A 22,020-nucleotide genomic window follows, 5' to 3' on the forward strand; every position below is an offset into this window, starting at 1 on the left:
TACTGACGCTGCCATCTTTTTATTACCATATTCTTTATTGCTAGTTTAAGATCAATGGACCAGATTGCGGTAGTGCGATGGTAAGAGAGGGTGGGCCTTCCAGTCCCGGTATCCTAACAGCACTACCGGCTTTCCGAGACGCTCCTACTCAGCCTGCCTTTCAAACAAAAGCTCAGTGAGTCCGGGGCATACTAGGTAGGATCAATCTTCTCCCATTAGTAGTGCATTCTCTTAGTGCATGCCAGATCGCATGTGGCTCGGACGTGGTTTTGGTTATGAGGATTTATGTTAAGTACGTTGAGACCGTTTTATGAAATTTCCGGTAATGGAAGCTGATTGGGAGAAATGTGAAGATATGTATGGGTAGTTTCGTTTGGAACATTGAATGGAGCATCAAGGAGTCATTTTTCAGATTACGGATTTGGCACTTTGGAACCGCTGGATGTTAAAATGCTTGTCTGAACCTCACACTTCCGGTCTGAAAATCCATATCGGCTGAACTGTGGTGCTATAAACCAGCCTTTTATGTTTGAGTGGTATGTCAGAACATTTTTCAAGAAATCGTGCAAAAGCCCTGTATCGTGGCATAACTTTTCAGTGTTCTACACGCGCGCGCGCGCGTGTGTGTGTGTGTAAATTCCAGATCAAACTTTGTCGATGTATAGTGTAGGTACACCATCTAGGATATGAAATAATTTGAAAAAGGGATCTGTTTTAATGGTTCAGTTTATTATTAAAGAAAATTATTTTTAAAGTATTTTATGGGCTTGACCGTACAAAATCTATGTAGTTTTGTTTTTATAAATTTTATAAAATTTCGTTAATTGTCCAAAAACGTTAACATTTCAGTCTATGCATTAGTCGTACGGTAAAAAACGCTATTAAAGTCTCTCAGCTTTATAAAACACCGTCCTTAAAAAGAGACGTTGAAATTAAATTTACTCTCGACACAGAAAAGCCCAAAAGCCTTATTGGATGCCTGTAGATTGCATTGAAAATTTCATGCGTTCCGACGACACCGATAAATTTATTTCCCGTGTATTTCTCATTACTACTACAAGACAAATTCAGTATTACAAGCTAGTTCAACCTATCACTGTAACCGAGAGATGGAGATGACGGTTTATTAAATGTGTGAACCAGAGCATAAATAATTGATTTGGAATAAACTTAAGTTCTAATTCCTGCTTCCAGGGTTGACAAGTTACTGGATTAATATTTTATTAATTTGAAATTCCAATGAATATAGTCAATTATGAGCACTAAGCAAATATGAATTAATTAACTTTAAAATTATTTACATCTAGTTTACTATAAGGAAGAATAGCTTAAACACTGGCAGGATAAATGGCACGTTTAAGTTCATTACAAATTGAATAACCAGACAAAGTTCCAAACCTCAACAAGTGGGCTTATGACAAAATACCAAGTGTTAAAGGGAGTGGACGTCTAGAGGATCTGTGTTAATAAAGCTTTCAGCTCTTTAATCCGATATGATTGCGTTTTGATAACTGATTCCCTTTGGGGTATCCGCGCTTTTCAGCGAGAACGTACATTTCTGTTGGAATTTAATCTTTGATTTGGTTTTGGCTGTGATTTTCCTTTACATCTGTGATCTCTGAAAACTAATTATCAAACACGTACAACTGAATCCTGCGCTTAACTCTAATTTCCATAATAAATTCTTTCTGAATTTCTGAGTGTCGATAGTCAAACAAATAAATTACATAAAAATTGGTTCAAGGTAAAAATATGTATATATATACTTTGCCAGCAGATTCAACATTCAAAATGGAACCAAAGAGTTTATATATATATATTTTTATATTTATATATACACACATATATATGTACATATATATATAAAAAAAAGCTTTTATGGTTCAGCTTTTTTGTATTAATAGTAGCATTAAAAATTATATAAATATGGCTTAAAAGACCTAAAAGACAGCAAGACAGCGTACAAAAAGAATAAATTTTGATTGTGAGACGCTTATATTCTCAAAAAAAGTTAAGATTGCTATTACATCGTCAATATTTTTATACAAGGTGGTTCAGCATAAACCCCAAAAAAATCTCAAACCTGCCGAAGTTATAAATTTTTGCCTGTTTTTTCGAAAAATCCCGACCTTAAGCCATTTTTTGAAGATCCAGAGTATCTGTTCCAATTTTTAACCATATTTTTAAAGCTTACATTAAATTTCCTATAAGAATGAGCTATTTTTAATTTTATCAAATGCCTATGTATGTTTTAATTCAACCCAAGATGAAGAATTTTAAAAACGGGAAACTTTTGATAAATTTCCAAAAGTAAATGTTTTTTAATAAGTTTTAATTAATTTTTTTTAATTCTTCAAAAAATTCCTATTTATAGCTTAAGGGTGTGATTTTTCGAAAAAAAAAAACATGCTAAAATTCCAGCCGGATTGAGTTCGGTTGGTTGCATTTTACTCTATTTAGGATGTACTATAACCAATTTTTTTCGAGTTTATGCTGGTTCATCCTGTATGTACCTACAATAATATAACTGTAATATCCAGTTTCCTCTCAAAATCTGAATACGAATCCAGAGATCGATGCCGTACTCCAGCACAATTCTCAAAACGGGTGGCATTCCTACTCGCTGGGTACATACAGCCAAGGGTTGAGTCCCTTCAATAATTGGAACACATTGAGTTTCTTTTTACTCACACCAAATTGGCACCAATTTGCCATTCATTTAAATAGGGTAGCGGTCGATACTTCTCCATCATCCTTTGCACTGTATAAGTAATCTAATTGAGGGTCGATGGGATACTTAAAGTTTTCCCATTGGCCACTGTACTGTACACATTCAGGCTAATAAGTACATTCAGTCTTAATATAAAGAAAATAGAACACAATACGCCGCTGCTCTACCAATAGCTCAAGTGGTAGAGCAGCGGAGTATTTAGACGAATGTCGTGGGTTCGAATCCCGCTCGTGACATAACTTTTTCATTTCAACCAATAACTTACATAAAAAAGGTTAATAAATTTATTCAAACTCAACACCAAAAATATCTATCAGTATGTTATGCAATAAAACAGTCTATTTCCTCCAATAATCGAAACATGGAACCCACGTACTTGCTGCTGTGCTCAAGTATATGCCCAAATTGCGTGACATTCCTACACGCGCACTATATAGACCCAATAAATGACAGTGTGGAAGGACATCTAGCAACCTTTCCGTACATGCCGACAAACACAGGCTTTGGCCCAAACGTAAGAGGCCGTGAGTCAACCTCGTATTACCTATTTCCGAGTGATGATATTCACTACTCTACGATTCAGATTCTTTAAGGGTCATTTATCGACTGTGCTTTTGGTACGTAGTAGCTTCTCTGCCCCTCCACTCCATCGAAACTGACATCGTGATGTTTAAGTACGGATTTTGGGATATCCCAGCTTGAACCATCTTTTAGTTACCCTCCACAACTCTGGAAGGGGTCCGTGGAGGCAGAGCACCTTCTATTTGCTGAGAAACAGTATATCTCTCTACTGACGAAAGGGTCCATGTGTGTACATTTCAATCGGATTTGAAAACTTTTAGGTTTTCACTCTTTAAAAAGCATAGTTAAATTGAGTTGATTTATTTAAAAAGTAAGCTCAAATATGTTTTCTTAGGTTGTTCTTAACTCAACAACTTAACAACAACAACTGCCAAGGCACTCTCAAAATGACACGCAAGAATGGCACAACTACACAGAAGACAAACACTTTGAGCCCTGAAGATGATCTCAATAAAGATCGAAACGTTGGCACGATAAAGAAAATGTTTTTCTGAAACCTACATCACACCAAACCGCATCTCACGATTTCTGAATAATTATTGATGGTATTGGTGGTATGGTAGGTTCTATGAGGGTCAACCAAGGATTCCAACTCCCAAACCATCCAAAGATTCCAATCAAAAGGCCTAAGAAAATTTTTTAAATTAAATTGTTCACTTGTTAATTGTCTTGGTACATCTGGTTAGTTCGACTACTACCCGAGATAATCCTCCCCGTCGACTGAGACGCCGATGACCACGTGACGCCTTAAGTGACGAAGAAAATTGGTCGTATTTATTTTTCCTAACATGGGCTCACCACTGAATTTCACTCTTATGTTTTTCATGTCAATTTTACTACGGCTGTAATTGTTTTACAAATGATTTTTCGGGGATCGTGATATGCGGTCTGGTGTTCGTGATAAAGAAAAGGTTTTAGAAAAACATTTTCTTTATCGTACCAACGTTTTGATCTTTATTGAGATCATCTTCAGGGCTCAAAATGTTTGTTTTCTGTGCCGATGTGTCATTCTTGTGTATCGTGTTGAAAGTGCCCTTGAGCTCTCACGATCTCCGAATAATCATTAACTAACCGTCACTAAACACCACTCTGGTTTACAAATGTAAAAATCAATTTAAAAAACAATTTTTTTGCAGATTTAATAATAATTCTTTGATCGAACTCTTCGCTTCTTTCGTCAATTCCTTTCAATTATATTTCATTCACTAAACGTTAAATTGAGTGAGGAAATATTCTGGAATAGTAGGTCTTAGACTTTGTTTGATGTGCAAATTTCCCAGAGATCAAAGCGCAGCTACTGAAGTCCCCGGAATTAATAAACTCGAAAGATTAATTCAACCGAGGCCAGATTTTTGGCACTTTCCATGTTACTCCGAATGTCACTATCACAGCCCCTTGTTATTAATTTAATAGAACATTTTATTATTCAAGTGGAATCTATTCGCTTTCAATAAAAGCGATTCTCCCATCAATCTCGGTCACCGTATCCCACTACGATGTGACGCTTATGTAATGTCCCGCAGTAAAAAAAAAAGAGAAAAAAACGAGCTTTTCCCACTATATCTTCTTTCCATTCCTGAAAGGAATATCGAAAAGATTTATATCAAATCAATAACTATCTCTTTTATACCCTGTCTCTCTTTCCCTGACAAATTGTCCGTTTCGTAAACATTTATCGATAAGCCATCCCGTGAGTGGCCGAGTTGAAAACCTTTTTAAATGTGTACTTTTCTCTTCATGGGTATGCGATCAGTACTCTCCATAATTTAATTCTATGTTCCGTTCAATTATCAACAACTATTCATTATCGGTTTGTTAATTTGTTTGCAATCATGGAAATGGAAACTACTGATAATTTTAAAATAACAACTTTCAAAAAATTTGCCACAGTGTATAAAAATGGAAATAGTTCAATTTCATCGACAACGGAAATTCAACAGGAAAGGATAATCCAGGATAAGCTAGCTGGTCAATTTTTTCCAATCCGAAATGAAGTGAGAAAGACACAGACCCTTTTTCTCAATGCCTATTTAATGCTGGGTCGGAACGGCTTATTCGTAAACTAAGTTGGCAGAATTTCGGAACAAACATAAATTCTTCTAAAGCAAACCTAAATTCTAAAAAGACAGACAAGACTTGCAGGTGATGCATTACTCTTTGTTTCTTAAAAATCTAACTAAAATTATAATCTATCAATTAATTAATCTTTATGTAAGGTATTGGTAGAGATAAAAAATATCAGTGTCACGAGCGGTATTCGAACACACGACTTTAGGCTAGTGTCCGAGTGGATCGAAGTCACGATAGCTCAAGTGGTAGAGCAGCGGCTTTTAGCCGAAGGTCGTGGGTTCGAATCCCGCTCGTGACTCTGACTTTTTATTTCAACCAAAACCTTAATTAAAAATTAATTAATTGAAATGAATTTATTTGGTCAATCGGACCACGAAATCTAATGAAGGTTATAATCTAGGTGATAGAGAAAACATGAAAAGCATAATAAGAAAAGAAACGGAAATTTCAAAAATCGAATTAAGTAAACTTATCAGACGAAAGAACAAAAAGATTTAGAGAACTTTATCTTTCGGCGTATAATAAAAAATGGCCATAGAGACACATCTCCAAATTTTAACACTAAACCAGGATATAGTTATGACATTAATTCGAATGTAATATTAATTAAATCCACAGAAGATCTCTCTCTCTCTCTCTCATTCTCTCTCACTCTCTCTCTCTCTCTCTCTCTCTCTCTCTCTCTCTCTCTCTCTCTCTCTCTCTCTTCACTCTGTCAAATAATATTCTATTTCAATATTTACTATCTCTTTAACATTATTAAATTGTTTTATACGCATAAATTTTATAATATTTATTAATCAGGAATGTGATTAAATACTTCCCAAAAGGACGTAAATTAGAAATTAATATGTATTTAACATCCAAATTTCATTGAAGTCAGCCAACCTCGCCATCAATTTATATTTTTTACTCTTCTTTCTCAGTTGTTGACTTTTTATATTTTTTGGGTTTCTTTTCAGGAACTATACAACCATCAAAATAATTTTCTCTTTGTTGATATCGATTTCAGGGCCATCAGCCTCCCCTCATCAGTCCCGTTTTCTTTTTGGAAAAGTATGTTTTTTTCCTGGACAAGACATATGGAACCCAAGCGTTTCCAAAAGAAAACGAGATAGATGAGGGGAGGCTGATGCCCCCGAAATTGATATCAACAAATAGAAAATGAGTTTGATGGTTGTGTAGTTACTGAGAAGAAACACAAGAAATATAATTAGTTAATTTATTTTCTATTAAGGGTTTTTGTTAATTAAATTACTTTTTCGTCAACGAATATGTAACGTTGTATCAAAGGGATTAAATTTTCAGTATTTAATTTCCTTACACCACGTTTAACCGCATTTTTGTTTATGCATTGCTAAATGGATGCTAATGAAATGAGCTATTTGGTAATGTAAGATATACTCATTCTCTTTCTCTCTCTCTTTCTCTCTCTCTCTCTCTCTATCTATCTATCTCTCTCTCCCTCGCTCCCTCTCTCCCGCTGTACATTAATATAATATATCAAGCTTTCCATTGTTGTAAAGTTAAGTTATATGCAGATAACCTAAATGCTTATATCGATGCAAAAGTTGATAACATTAACGAACAAATCGAAAAAATAAATACTGACCTTGTAAGACTGAAAGACTGGAGTAATAACCATATGTTAGCATTAAACCCAACAAAATGCAAAGCAATAATTTTTGGCCATAATAAATTATTAGACAAATCGAACCTTGATGATGTAAATAAAATTAAAACTGATAACATCTTTTTAAAATATGAAGAAAATGTAAAATGTCTGGGTTTAACGCTTACCAAAAATCTATCATGGGATATACAGGTGTTAAAATTCAAAAATCAAATCTACTCGACCTTACATAGATTTAATAAATTGTTAAGTTTTGCAAAATACAATGTTAGTATCAAAAAACAACTTGTATCAACTCTAATCCTTCCCCACATAACTTATGGTCTGGGAGCTATGTGTGACTTAAATCGTACACAAATCAAAAAATTGTAACTAGGGTTAAACATGTGTATCAGATATATTCTGAACCTGAAATATGACAGTTGTATACGTAAGAAGTTTTCGCAACTCAAATTTCTCAAAATTAAAGATTTAATCTCATGTAAAGTTTTTAAAATTCTGAAAGTTCAAAAACCAAAATATCTATATGTGAAATTTATTTACATGTCTCAGATCCATGACAGAGTTACTAGGTTTGCACACTATCGTCTGCGTGTAGTTAAGCACAAAACCAAAACTTTTAATTGGTCATTCTCAGTAAAGGTGCAATAACGTTTTCGAGAATCCCTACACACATAAAACGATGTAAAAATAGCAAAGATTTCCAGAATCGTCTTAAAAATCACCTGTTATCTAGTTATGGTTGATCTCTCAAATTTAACTTCTTTTGTTGTTTTGGTTTTTTGTTTATATTACTATTTAGTGAGTAAGGTTTTATTTGTAAATTTATATTGGTGATTTACAATACATTGTTTGTACTACTTTGTATTGAATATTATGTTTGTTCACTTATTTTATTAGTAATTTGCCTTTTCATTGTTCAATTAATATGTAAATTGTGATATCTATGTCAACGAGCAAATTTAAGTTAAGTTCAATGTCAAACAAATAGATGGAACATATTGACCACCAAAATAAAGTTATTCCATGTAATTAATGTTTAATAAATTAGAAGTAATTAAACTTAGAAACTATTGTATTTCACATTAGATGTAAGAATGGTCCTTGAGACCAAATCTTGTGTGATTGATAAATAAAACGTTCATCATCATCATCATCATCTCTCTCTCTCTCTCTCTCTCTCTCTCTCTCACACTCTCTCTCTCTCTCTCTCTCTCTCTATTTGTAAGGCGAATCCAGCTTTCATAGGTTGGATTACGTGTGAAGGCCTGCCACTGTCCAGAACATATTACATGGCGAGAACAGCTCGGGTAAGTTTTCGCAAGAAATCACATTAATTGGTCTGAGAAGGATTGGACCAAAATTTTGTTTTTGGATGAATCAAGGTTTTATCTGAGGTCTTTTGACGGACGAGAGTGGGTTTGGTGAACAACAGGAGAGCGATGAATCCCCAGAACATTTGCACTCCGCAGAAGCTGGTGGTTTGGACATGCATTTCTAGGGAAGGTCACACAAACTTGACCTTCATCGAGGGTTGCTCGTATTCTCGTTGAAATGATTTCATGAACTGGAGTGTATTGGCAAAGCGAGGGGCTGTAGTCTGGATTCCGGACACATAACGATGACGATGATAGGATGATGAGGAGAATGAGGAGGACACTAAGAGTAAAAAAAGTGGTCGCCCTTAGCATTTTTAACTATCTACATAAAAACTCCCACTTTTATTTATAACTGGATTTGGTTAATAAATCATTGAAAATTCAATTTCTTCTTTGTTGGTTTTTCTGTAAAGGTTCTTCCTAGCGTTCCGGTGGTTTGATTTTTTTAAACTGTACCATTTTTAAGTGACGAATTTATTTAAGTGATATAGATTGGATGATGGAATAAGTCAAGTAACACCACCATCATACTGGAGGTTACTCAAGAGGTCGCCATCGTGTCAGTGAGATGATCGTTTTTATTGTTTCGAATAATCGACATACTACCGATGTTGAGAACAAGTCACGACTTCAACAATTTAGAAATGTTAATGGAGTTTGCGCACTATAAGACGAAGATTTTCAGAAGGAATGTTACGTGTGAGAAGGCCTGCCACTGGGCTAGAACTTCTGACAAGGTACGAAATAGAGAGGTTAAGTTTCGCAAGAAATCACATTAATTGATCTGAGCAGGATTGGATTAAAATTTTGTTTTCAGATGAGTCACGGTTTTATTTGAGGTCTTTTGACTGCCGAGAGAGGTTTTGAAAAACAATAGGAGAGGATATATCAAAAACATTTGCACTCCGGAGAAGCTATAGATTCTCGTGGTGTTATGGTTTGGGCAGGCATTTCTATGGAGGGTCGCACAAACTTGTAAGTACTTTCTAACGTTCCGGTGGTTTGATTTTTTTAAATTGTACCATTTTAAGAGACAAAACTTTTACAGATTCGGCTAGAATCATAGTATTGTTGAAAGATGGAAGAAATCAAGCGTATGTGACCATGGTGCTTAGCATTGTCAGAACAACTGTCAAAAAGTTCTTACATCACTACCAAGATATACTGGACGTTACTCGAGAAGGCATGGATCAAGTCGTTGTGTCACATCTCAAAGAGATGATAGTTTCATTGTTTCGAGTAATCGACATTCTACCCCTATTGAAAACAAGCAACGACTTCAACAATTTAGAAATAAGACGAAGATTTTCAGAAGCTGTTACGTGTGAGAAGACCTGCCACTGAGCCAGAACTTCTGACAAGGTACAGAATAACTTGGTTAAGTTTCGCAAGAAATCACATTAATTGGTCTGATCAGGATTGTACTAAAATCTTGTTTTCGGATGAGTCACGGTTTTTTTGAGGACTTTTGACGGCCGAGAGAGGGTTTGAAAAACTGGAAAGGATATATCAAAAACATTTGCACTCCGGAGAAGCTATAGATGTGGTGGTGTTATGGTTTGGGCAGGCATTTCTATGGAGGGTCGCACAATCTTATTATTCATCGAGGGTTGCCTAACAGCTGAGAGATATATTAAAGATGTGGTATCAGAATAAGTTCCTCATTGCCACTTATTGGTTTTATTTTTGGATGACAATACAATCCCCACATAGGGTCGTTGCTCTATATTTGCAACAATTCCAATTTTGAAATGGGCAACATGTGGTCCCGACTTAAACCCCATCGAACACCTTTGGACGAGTTGTCAACGAGGGTCAAAAGTTATGCCAAAGAAATTGCAGGGGTGGTATTGGAGTAGAAAATATTCCTACATTAAAATTCTCATAAAATCGATGCCACGTTAGAGGGTATTATATTACAAAGGCACATGTGTTCACTATGTTCTTCCTCCAAAGTTAATAACGTGCCGTAAGTAATAAAATTAATTTTCGGACTTTTTTATCTGTAATATATCGTTTATTTGCAAAAGTTTGAATAATTCAAAATGTGTAAAAAATCACATGTAGAATAAAAGGGAACAAATTCCTTTTTGCGGAAGGCGAAAGAAGAAAAACATTCCCCGTTATGTGATGAACTGATTTATTTCCGTCATTCCTTTCTTGTCCTGGAATTTGTTACACTCATGTTGAACGGCGATGAATTAATCACGACTAGCTCCATAAAAATCCACTACATTCATTGGAGAGATTCAAGGAGATTCGGTGAGTCTCCTACGCCCCATAGACTTTTATTTTCTCTAAAAGGTTTCAATATTAGCAGAGGGAATTTTACCACTGGACGGTAAATTTTCAAATCCCTTGATTTCCAATTCGTCCTGATTAAACCGTCGACATCTAATAAGTTGGATAATTTTAGGCTTTTGCAAAATTTACGATAGTTGCTCATATTCAAATGTCTACGTTGATCATTTTGTCTGAATAATTTATTAAAATGAATCCTAAAATTTACAAATTAATTAAAATTTAGATCGTTTAATTTATTATAATAGAAATTGGAAACTGAATTGGCAATTGAGCAACGAAAATTGCATTCGGTTTGTGTTTATGAAAATTATTCTTGTTTTCAGTATTAGAAGCATCGACTGCTTTTTTCATTCACTAATACTGTGGATCAAGGTAGGTATTGGAAAATAAAGCAAATTCAGTTGTTACTGCAAAGCTTTCGATCTATGTGGAGATCGTGAGATGCGGTCTGGTGTGACGTAGGTTTTAGAAAAATATTTTCTTTATCGTGCCAACGTTTCGATCTTTATTGAGATCATCCTCAGAGCCTTGTGTTGTCTGCATTTTAACAAACAAGTCCTCTGAATGATAGCCGATGCAAGTTTCTTCTCATTGTTGGCGATGTCCTTCAGAAGAGTCTTTGCTTGGTGTCCATATGTAGTTGAAATCTGTTCATAGAATCCCATGTTCTTCGTTCTTCTCGTGTAGAAATGTGTGGTGTTTAGTGACCGTTAGTTAATGACTACTTGGAAATTTTGTTGAAATGCAGACAACACAAGGCCCTGAAGATGATCCCAATAAAGATCGAAACGTAAAGATAAAAAAAATTCTAAAACCTACGTCAGACCAGACCGCATCTCACGATCCCCAAATAGATATTAACTAACGGTCACTAACCAACACAACTTTCGACCTATCTTAAAGTCATCATCAGAGCAGGTGACCAAAAAATCTATTTGCTGTCGAGGTGTTCTATTCAACTGAACAAACATTTCGAACTGAAAAAAAAAATTATTTGTTTATTTAAAAGACTATAAAATTATACTTAAAACAATAGAGAACGAAACGCATCTGCGCAAAACATGCAAGAAAATAGCTACAAGACAAACCAAGGACAATTTATCTATTTACATATAGATACACCTACAAACAAATACATATAATTGTTCCATAAAGTTTTTCCTGTTTTCACTAATTTCGTATTATTCTCCATTTTGTACCATTTTTATATTTATTGTCCTCTCGCCCCCTCTCTCACAAAAACACATTCTCTTCTCTCTATCTACCTACTATCTTTCTCAGCCGTATAATTTTTTCCATAAATTCTATTTCTTTAGTAGGGCAGGATAATTAACTTTCAGTTATTTGAACTACAGTAATCATTTATTTATTTAACACTCTCTCCCTCTCTCTACCTTTTTTTCTCTCTCGCCAATCATCTATCAATATAGCCGTCTATCCTTTTTAGATGGCCCGGCTGAATTTCTGTTGAACCAATGAGACTATCAAAAAATATGTGTGGTTAATATTTTTTAGTCTAGTTTCGAATTTTTAACCTTTTTTGGGAAAAAATTATACAGAGTACCTCAGGCCCAGTCAATTTCAAAATATCAAATGCGACTCTATAAATCCTAATATATCATTTTAAATTATTGTTTACGCTGAAAACAATGATGCAAACGGATTTTAAATTGGTCAAAAAATGACAAAACGTTTGAAAACAACGCATGTTCTTTATTTCGTTGTCAATTCTTATAATTCTGCTTCTTCATTAAAGTAAACATTAATTGCCTATTGTTTACATTCTGTCCTTGTTTGTCAAACTCGCATCAAGAGAGCAAATCTTAATTCCTAGAAGTGAATAAATTTTACAATAGTATCTATTCGTTACATTCAATATTCCATTCAAAATGAACCGAAGAGCACAATTTTCCGATCAACAGCGAGAAAGAATGTGAGCACAAACACTTTGAGTGAGTACAAATCCTTTGATTAAATCTGAAATTTCTAGCATTGTGTAAATTCATTTTTTTTCTTTTTTGCACATGTGTTTGTAAAATTTAAACAATGTTCATAAATCCCAGGGCCTGAAGATGATCTCAATAAAGATCGAAACGTTGGCACGATGAAGAAATTTTTTTCTAAAACCTACGTCCCACCAGACCATTAACTCACGATCACTAAACACCACACAAATAAATTATATTTTATTTTCTGCATTGGTCAATGATTAATCGTTGGGAGAAACTCATGTCAAATCCCGGTCCATACCATCCGTTTGCCGTCCATGAAGAATGGATTAATTCCGAAGCTTTAAGCTGACAGCATATCCTGTTCTAATAAAATATAAATTGTTATTATACAGTAAAGAGATTTACTACAGATTGATAACCGTCAGTCATAATATATAAAAAATAAAACAATCACATGTATACATACGTTTTTCTGCTATTTAATCATTTTAAAATTGAATGTAACCGTCAATCGAATGCGGCTAAATCAACAGTACATGCGGTACCGGGTTGGTTTAAGTACTCTACACGTCTATTGGAGTGGCCGTGTTACAGAGGTCCTACCAGGGCAGACAATATGCATACTTAATCAAGAGTCGACAAAACAACAATCAATTTCAGTCATCTCTGCAGTTTGGAAATGGCCAGCATTCAATTGTTTATTTATCACATTAATTGTTTTAAAGAATCTCGAGGCTGTTAAACATAATAATGATAAAAAGTGTATGGATAATTATCTAAATTTTGAAATTTTCACCAATGTCTTTTTTCTTTTTAGAATCACTTGTGACAGTGAGTATAGCAAGCGGTAAATTTTTTCCTCCATTTTTCAATCCGAATCAATTATTCGTCGTGTTTCCTTATTAGGGCGTACGCGTCGCACAATGTGCGGAATTATGCAAGAACTCTAGAGGTTTCTGTTGTACGAAACTAGCCTAATTAACCTAATTAACTTTCTTACCAAAAGGCGAAGGGATTAATAATTTTGTATCGTTCAAGAAGGTTACGGGTTAGGGGATTGAATGGATATTCGATGCGGGTAATTAGAATTATTCGTTTTTTTGTCTTTTTTTGTCTTCTTGTGTGATATTTATTTAATAACGTCCTGCAATTTCCTCATTCCGATATGTCCCAAATATTTAGGGTTTGTTGTCAATATTCAACAGTTTGCACACATAAAACTATTGTTTCGTCCGGAAAATAATTCAGGTTTTTTATGTTTCTTTTAATTTCACCTGTCTATAATAAACAGTTTTCGTTTGATGTATTGTTCTGTTGTACGCTTATCAACACTTTTTAATTCTCTTCAAAACAAAAATATTTGTTTACCTCACTAGCATTTCGTTATTTGGGAATAATTCCGTCTTTACTAAGATGTCAATTCGTGATTATAGCATAATTTCGTTGTACGAGTTCAATTCATTCGGAACGGTGCCCAAACGGTCAGAAATGGCAGTGTAAGTGAGAGCATCGTTCAGACTTTCAGTGATGGTTTCAAACATTGAGAGAGAGAGAGAGAGAGAGAGAGAGAGAGAGAGAGAGAGAGAGAGAGACGTTAGCCTTAAGACAAAGAAAGTCGTGGAAGGATTTCTTTCATAGGTGATGATGTCCTGCGAGCGATATGTTCCCTCGATAAAAATCTAATCCCCTAAAATACCCAGCTTTGGATCCCACTGACGCAGTGTTCAATACCTACTGTTTCCAGCGGCATATTCCCCTAGGCTTATATAAATTCAAATCCTTGGTTTATTGCAGCAGTGAGCACATACCATCTTCTGGCGCGTCCTCGGACTGTAATCAATTACCTGAGATCCTTTCTCCCATTCTGCCATTTTAAATTTAAATTTCTTTTTAAATCTCAATTTTGAGATCATGGCGGCAACAAGCGTCTCCAGATATGGACCACAGATATTATTGGCGACCTTCTGAGAATCATACGCATAATAAAGTCCTAGACGTATTATGTGAACTTTAAGCTTTTTATTATCCTAATAAAAATAAATAAATAAACATATCGTGCGTTTTCCGCTTTTATTCACAAAAAATTGATCATAAATTTTGATTCTTCTAATTGATTCTTCAAGACCGTGTAAGTAAAAGTGAAGTTAACCTTTAGTATAACGTATGTAGCGATTAGTGACCGTTAGTCGATGATTATTCAGAAATCATGAGATGCGGTCTGGGGTGATGTAGGTTTCAGAAAAATATTTTCTTTATCGTGCCAACGTTTCGATCTTTATTGAAATCATCTTCAGGCCTGGGATTTATAAACATCATTAAAATTTTACCAATACATGTAGGATGTGAAAAAAAGAGTTTATACAATGCTAGAAAATTTGTTTAGATTAAAAAAATGAATTTATTCAAGGCTAGAAAATTTGTTTTGACTAAAAAAATGAATTTATTCAATGGTAGAAATTTTTTTTAGATTTAAACAAAAAGAATTTATACAATGGTAGAAAAAATTTTTATATTAAAAAAATGAATTTATTCAATGCTAGAAAATTTGTTTAGATTAAAAAATGAATTTATTCAATGCTAGAAAAGTTGTTTAGATTAAAAAAATGAAGTTATTCAATGCTAGAAAATTTGTTTAGATTAAAAAATGAATTTATTCAATGCTAGAAAAGTTGTTTAGATTTAAAAAAATGAATTTATTCAATGCTAGAAAATTTGTTTAGATTAAAGTACAAATACTTTGATTGAATAATTTCATTATTTTTTTAATCTAAAATTTTCAAGCACTGTAAAAATTCATTTGAATCTAAAAAAAAAATTCTAGCATTGAATAAATTCATTTTTTTTAATCTATAAAATTTTTCTAACATTTTATAAATTCATTTTGTTTAAATCTACAAAAAACTTTAGCATTAAATAAATTCATTTTTTTTAAACTAAAAAAAAAGTCTAACATTGTTTAAATTCATTTTTTTCACATCCTACATGCATATGTAAAATTTAAACAATGTTTATAAATCTCAGGCCCTGAAGATGACCTCAATAAAGAACGAATTGGCCTGATAAAAAATATGTTTTTCTAAAACATACGTCACACCAGACCGCATCTCATGATCTCCGTATAATCATTGGCTAACGGTCACTAAACACCACACTCTTTAGTATAACAATTCCATTATTAATTTAGCAACCCTTATTCCACATAATAATCACTCCTAACATAATTATCGTAATTTTACGTAATTGAATATTTTATAAGCTTAATTGTGCATATAAGTATATAAGGATACTAAAAAGTCAACGTTTTACTAATGACTTGGTTAAAAATCTATACTCATTTAAGAGCTAGCTACAGTATCATTATGCATTAACTTTACGGCGTCAAACATTATTAGGTTTCGCTAAAATGTAATTACCTTCTGTGCATTGTTTATCTGTTTGGTAAAGAGATCGTTTTAGAAAGAGACCCATTTTAAATTAAACCGAGTTTGTAATTCTCAATTTTAGAAATGCCAAATGTCTGTCATCCAGTAATTAACGTTCACTTTAGTAAATCTCACCTCAGGGCAAGCTGACTTAATTAAAATCGTTTTTTCTTTCCAATTAACTTGACAACAATGTTTAAATTGATGTCGGAATGTATTTAACATTGCAGTATATCAAGAATTGCAGTTTAATTTAATTTCTTTCTTGGCAGATCGTTCAAACTTTGAATAAAGTCGTTACTTAAATGCAATTTACACCATTGATAATTTGCATGTCTGTAATGCTTATTGTTTACGCCATTTCCGGTTTGTTGTTCGCTGTTGTGTAAATCCCTTGTGAGATTGCCCGTGGACCAGGGTAATAAAAAAAATTTCAGCACGACCGGCTAAACGGGGGTTGACAGTTTCAAATAAAATGGAAATTTCCTTTCCAAGCCTTTTGCGCGCTCGATAGGATTCCCTTTTTCCCCTTGAGATTTACGGGTTAAATAACGTTGCTCTTTCAAGTAAATAATTAAAAGCTGAAAAAAATACAATGTTCCTAAGCATCACGGTAATTCGCTCCTAGGAGGAGGAGAGATAATTTGCAGCATTCTTTTGTCATTTCGCTTTTTTCTGCTAAACGAGGGGAGAAGGTGAGAGCGTGGGATCCACAGAGGCCCGAAGCAGATGGGGAAATAAAAACAGAAAATGTGTTCCGAGACCGACGAGAATGCTTATTTTCCCACCGAAGATATTTTTAAGATGCCCGTTTTCAAATGCTCCTCGGGGCCACGATCTCCGTTAGAAAACCATACAGCGGGGGCGTGATTTATATAAATAATTACCCTTGCTCTTATAAAAGCAAGTTTAAAAAGGCTGAATTATATANTATAATTATACTAGGTCCCCAGGCACTGCAGCCTTTTGGCTTATTGTACCTTCTTAGTTCCTTAGTTCAGTGCAATAGACTCAATCCTACTCCTTAGAAGTATCAGGTCATTGAATGTCGCTGCTGTAATTTGATTCCCTCTGTTTTTTCCATACGTTAGATTAAACCTCCATTGAGCTGTTGCTTCACATTCGAAGATGACATGGGTGGCTGTTTCCTCCTCCTGCAAATGGGATCATCGCTGTATATACCCATGTTGTGTAGATGTTTTCTCAGATACCAGTCCTACCACTCCTCTGAGTTTGGCCCTCTCCAATTGAAGCAATGATTTTGCCAGTCTTGGTGATGGTTGTTTCATCATAAATTTACTATGTCTAGCAACGCTAGAGTTTATCCACTTCTCCTTTTGTTTTGCTTGGATCCATTCTGCAATGGAGGATTCTATATTTGTTTTTGTTATCCCAAGTATAGGTTCGGGTCCTTTGTCTGCTCTTGCAGATTCTCCTCTGGCCAGATTATCTGCCTTCTCATTACCCAAAATTCCCCTGTGCCCTGGCACCCAAGATATCATCAGGTTGTTGTGTTTCCCCAGGTTTTGTAGATTTTGGATACATCCACTGACTAATTTTGATGAGATTCTTTTACATGTTAATGGTTTAATGGCCGCTTGGCTGTTAGATCTTTTTAGGATTGTTTTTACAAGAACCTCTTTTAAGAGATTTTCCAGGGCACAAGTATTGATGTCATGTATTTCTGCTTGAAAGACCGAAGTTTATTCCCTAATGAGTTTGATTGCTCATCTTTTGGGTTTGTACAGAAAACGCCCGATCCGGTTCCTTCGTTTGTACCGGCCATCTGTATACCATATCATTGTATCTGATGCACTCCTGTGTTCTTTCTCTTCTTTTGGTTGTATGCCCGAATTGTTTAGTTCCTATCCAATTTAATTGTTTCTGGAGCCTAAGTGAGCTTTTCCTAGCCTCTCCTTGTATAAATATTTCCAGTGGAGGTAGGTTTAGCAGAGTTTCTAATGTATTTGTAGGGGTTGTTCTCATTGCCCGTATGATACATAGGTTTGCTAGTCTTTGTATGCTGCCTAATGTTTGGGTAGCTACTTTTTGTTGAGCTTTGTTCCACCAGATTAGTGATCCATAGGTTATTCTGGGTCTTATTATATATATAAAACTTTCCCAGCAGATTCGACATTCAAAATGGAACCAAAAAGTCTTAATTAACTATGGCCCGAACCTCAACAATATCGGAGTTATTCCCCTTTTTTCTGATCTAAGATTTCACGACCTTTCTTAAAAAAAACAATGATAACTCCAAAACTAAAAGGTTTTGTTCAAATTAGTTAATACCACTAAAAACTACATTAAATTAACTACATTAAACCGTTTGTAAAATAAGCGGTTTAGTAGCCAGAACTTTGAAAAAAAATTTTTTTTCAAAGTTGAAAAACTTATTATGATAATTCTAAACTACAATTTCTAAACCTAGAAGCAAATTTCAGAAAACGTACTCCATTTAATATCCTTTTTAGTGGTGTAATTGCTTTTTCAATTACTTTTTTCAAAGATAAAGAAATTGATGAAGGAAAAGAAAAAACCGTGGTTGACGGATTTTAAGGTGGAAAGATTAATATTAATAACACTTAAAGAAATTTTGAATGAATTTATTAAACGTTTTTAATTTTGGTTCGAAACCAAAATGGTGATGATGACTTTTAAATAGGTCGAAAGCTTGGCAATAACAGCTGAATTTGTCCTGAACTTGATCCAGAGTGATTAAGGACATGCAATCTTAGAATATATTTATGGTAATTCAGCATTTACAATACTTCTATTTTCTGTAACATTTTTGACCTGCAACTTTGAAGCTAAGCATTCACACTTCCCAGATTTATTAATCACATCTGAAGAGCCAGAACTATCAGCATTATATATCATACTTTTCTCCTCATTCCCAGTTATCAAAATAAGAACGAGAAAATCCAACCTCCATAAAACATTGCCCCAAAGTTCTTTCCAAACAGGTAGAATTTGAAAACCGACAGATTTCATTACCATTATTGACGGCATTTTCCTTCTGTTGGTTGTCAACAAATTTAGAATCGATTTTTCCACGTGACGTATAAGTCATTTATAGAAATATTTAATATAAATTATACAAATATATCGGTCTAAACATCTTCAACGACTTTTTATATAAAGTGGTTTGACGTTTTTTTTAAAATTGTAATAAATTCTAAAGTGGATGTCTGGACACGGCGAGTAGCCTGTCCAGAATGAGTTATTATATTAATTTTCTTAATGACCCATTCTTCCCTATTCGCCATGATCGTCCAGACATCCACTTTTGAAATTATTACAATGTAAAAAAACAATCAAACCACTTTATTAAAAAAAAAGTTGCTGTGGATTGTATACACTAGGCCGAAACGCATCTGACGAAGTAAATAACAATCTTGGAAACGACAATTCATTTGCAACCATCATCGAACATTACAGAGAAAAAGTTCGAATTGTAAAGAGGGGAACTGCTTCATTTTGATTTATAGAATGTTCTCTCTTTCCTTGTTACGAAAAATATTTCGTGTTACTGAGCGTCTCAAAACACACATTTTTTCGATTTACCAAAGTGACATGCTGAATAATTTGTATTATCTAGAAATTGGAATTATCAAGTTTGGAATTAACGGGTCGACTCTATTTCTCGGCGAATCTTAAAGTAATTGGTTAAAATGAAAAACAATTCACGCAGTAACTTCAAAAAGGAAAAGTACCATTCAACGCCCAAACATCTACCGATGTGTGCGAAAGATATTATACTTATAAAACGTAAGCCATAAAGTCATATAATACCTAAAGTCCATAATTTGGATACGACTTGAACATGGATGTTTGGGGACATGGCAGAGGCAAGTGGACTTTGCCCTCTTATCGCGTACTTCCTCCCATCCTAAGTCCCTTCCCCTCAGTTCTCGTCTCGATTTCGAACGATCAACCTTCATCGTTAAAACCTCTAAGAGCTCACCTCACCCTATTTTTTCAAAACTCTCCCTTTCCTACCCCCTATGTTGCCCTCCTCGTATCCAAAGCCCTTTAACCCGAAGTTTTTCCGTATTTTCATTCATTTCCAACTCTAACCACCTTTCCAAAATTTCCCGTTTTCAATTCACTCAGGGTCACCTTGTCGTCGCAACTAGGGCCCCAACTTCACAATCTCCTCCGTTACTTTAACATACAATTCACAAAAGCTAAGTAAGTTTTCTTTTCTTTCTTCCTCTTTTTACTCATTTTATTTTATTTTTATATAATTTTTTTTTTGCCAGCCCGAACAGTAGATATGATTCTCAGAGTCACCAAAAAAGCCTGTGGTCCAGATTTGGGGGATGCCTAATGACGCCATTAATCAAAATTCAAATTTAATACAAAATTTAAATTTAAAATACCCAAATAGAACGGGAGTTGGTATCTCAGTTAATGCCGACTGCATCTAGTTTACGGTTGGCTCTGAAGACCGAGTACGAGCCAGAAGATACTATATGTTGGAAAAAAATTGAATTTTTATAAGCCTAGGGCAATATGTCACTGTCTTTCAGGTGTAAACTGTAGCTATTGTACACCACGCCATTGAGATCCAAAGGCTAGTTATTACCAACAAAAGAAAACCATCTACTCGGTCAGCAGGAAGTAATTCATTGATAGAAACGTCCCTGCGTTCGCGATTGCATCAAGACGCTTTCTGACATTGGAGAAATAATCAACATTTGCTACAGCTTCCTTATTGCGGCTGCACGTACGTTGGCAATAGCTCAGTGGAGAAGGGGGGGAACGTGTTGAAGGGAGAGAGAAAGTGATGGTCGGTGAGGAGGTGAAGGTTTATTTATAGATGTTATGTTGAGCGCCACGGTATTTTTGGGGAAGGATAAATACCGAAACCAGAGGATAAAAAGGAAAAGAAGAGTAGAACAGAATAGGAAGAAAGGGAAAAGGAAGGGTAGCGATGTAGTGCTTCTGGCTCTCTTCTTTCTGATGGCGCTTCCAACCAGGGTTATGATGGGAGCTAAATGATGAAGTTCCTCCTGCTTCTATCCGAGTTAATTCGTTAACACAAGCAAGATATCTTAAGGTATTATCTTACTTAGGGTTTAAAACTACGATTGAAAAAAATGAATACTAATCCCAACTATTCTATTTACAAGTACATAGACAAATCCTTTTTAATTAAAAGCTAACAAAAGGCCGAAACGTATAGCGAATGTCTCTAGTCCGGAATTATCAGGCCTGATAGCACGACTAGGTTCACAAACCACATACACATACACTTTTTAAAAAAACAATAGTTTCTTTTCCTCGCGGAGACCACCTCTTCCTCGGAACGTCTATATCCAACTGACTCTCCTTGCTTTTTTTTTTTTAATCTCGGACCCAGTGCCATCCCGATCAGGATCTTGCAGGCCGCGAATTGCTTTCTGCTTCTCGCGCCTCTCTTCTCGGTTCGTCCCGCCACTATTTAAGCTTTATTAATTTTTTTCCCGAGAAGAAGGAAAAAAAATCATTATTCTTGGTTTGACCAATCCAGAGCATACTGGGCAAAGGGGAAACTAGGAGGTTGATAAATTAGCCAAGGAAAGTTCGCTGAGGACACCTATCGTGTCTGAACTCTTTTGCTACGTAACAAATTGCTAAAAACGTAGACCAATCAGACAGTAGGTTAAGAATAAGGTTGACCCATAAGCAATTGTATTTTTCCAATATTGGCCGTCTTTCGAACGTTGTAGCAAATTTGTCATATCTGACTGTTATAACGAAATAGCAATAATGATGAAATATGCTCTACGTTCGTAAGATGACGGTTTTGGAGATTAAATTATTTAAATGTAGGTCACTGGAAAAATCTATGTTCATATGTATAAAGAATTTTTTTACCTGTGCGTGAAAACGTTATTTCATTGGTATCAGTGATCCCATATCATAAATCTTGAACGTTTACTTTCATAAAAATTCGATA

The 22,020-nt window shown here is 34.7% G+C and overlaps 1 protein-coding gene and 1 non-coding gene across 2 annotated transcripts in view; one reads left to right on the forward strand and one right to left on the reverse strand.

The window, feature by feature from the left end:
* The window catches only part of LOC106667985, a 132,190-nt gene that overhangs the window by 28,966 nt on the left and 81,204 nt on the right, over positions 1 to 22,020 (reverse strand). The window lies entirely within an intron of this gene.
* On the forward strand, positions 5,611 to 5,681 carry Trnak-uuu. The gene has a single exon. It is a non-coding gene; the product is annotated as a tRNA-Lys (tRNA).

Source organism: Cimex lectularius, unplaced genomic scaffold (assembly GCF_000648675.2).
Source record: "Cimex lectularius strain Harlan isolate CLEC.00 unplaced genomic scaffold, Clec_2.1 scaffold232, whole genome shotgun sequence".
NCBI lineage: Eukaryota > Metazoa > Arthropoda > Insecta > Hemiptera > Cimicidae > Cimex > Cimex lectularius.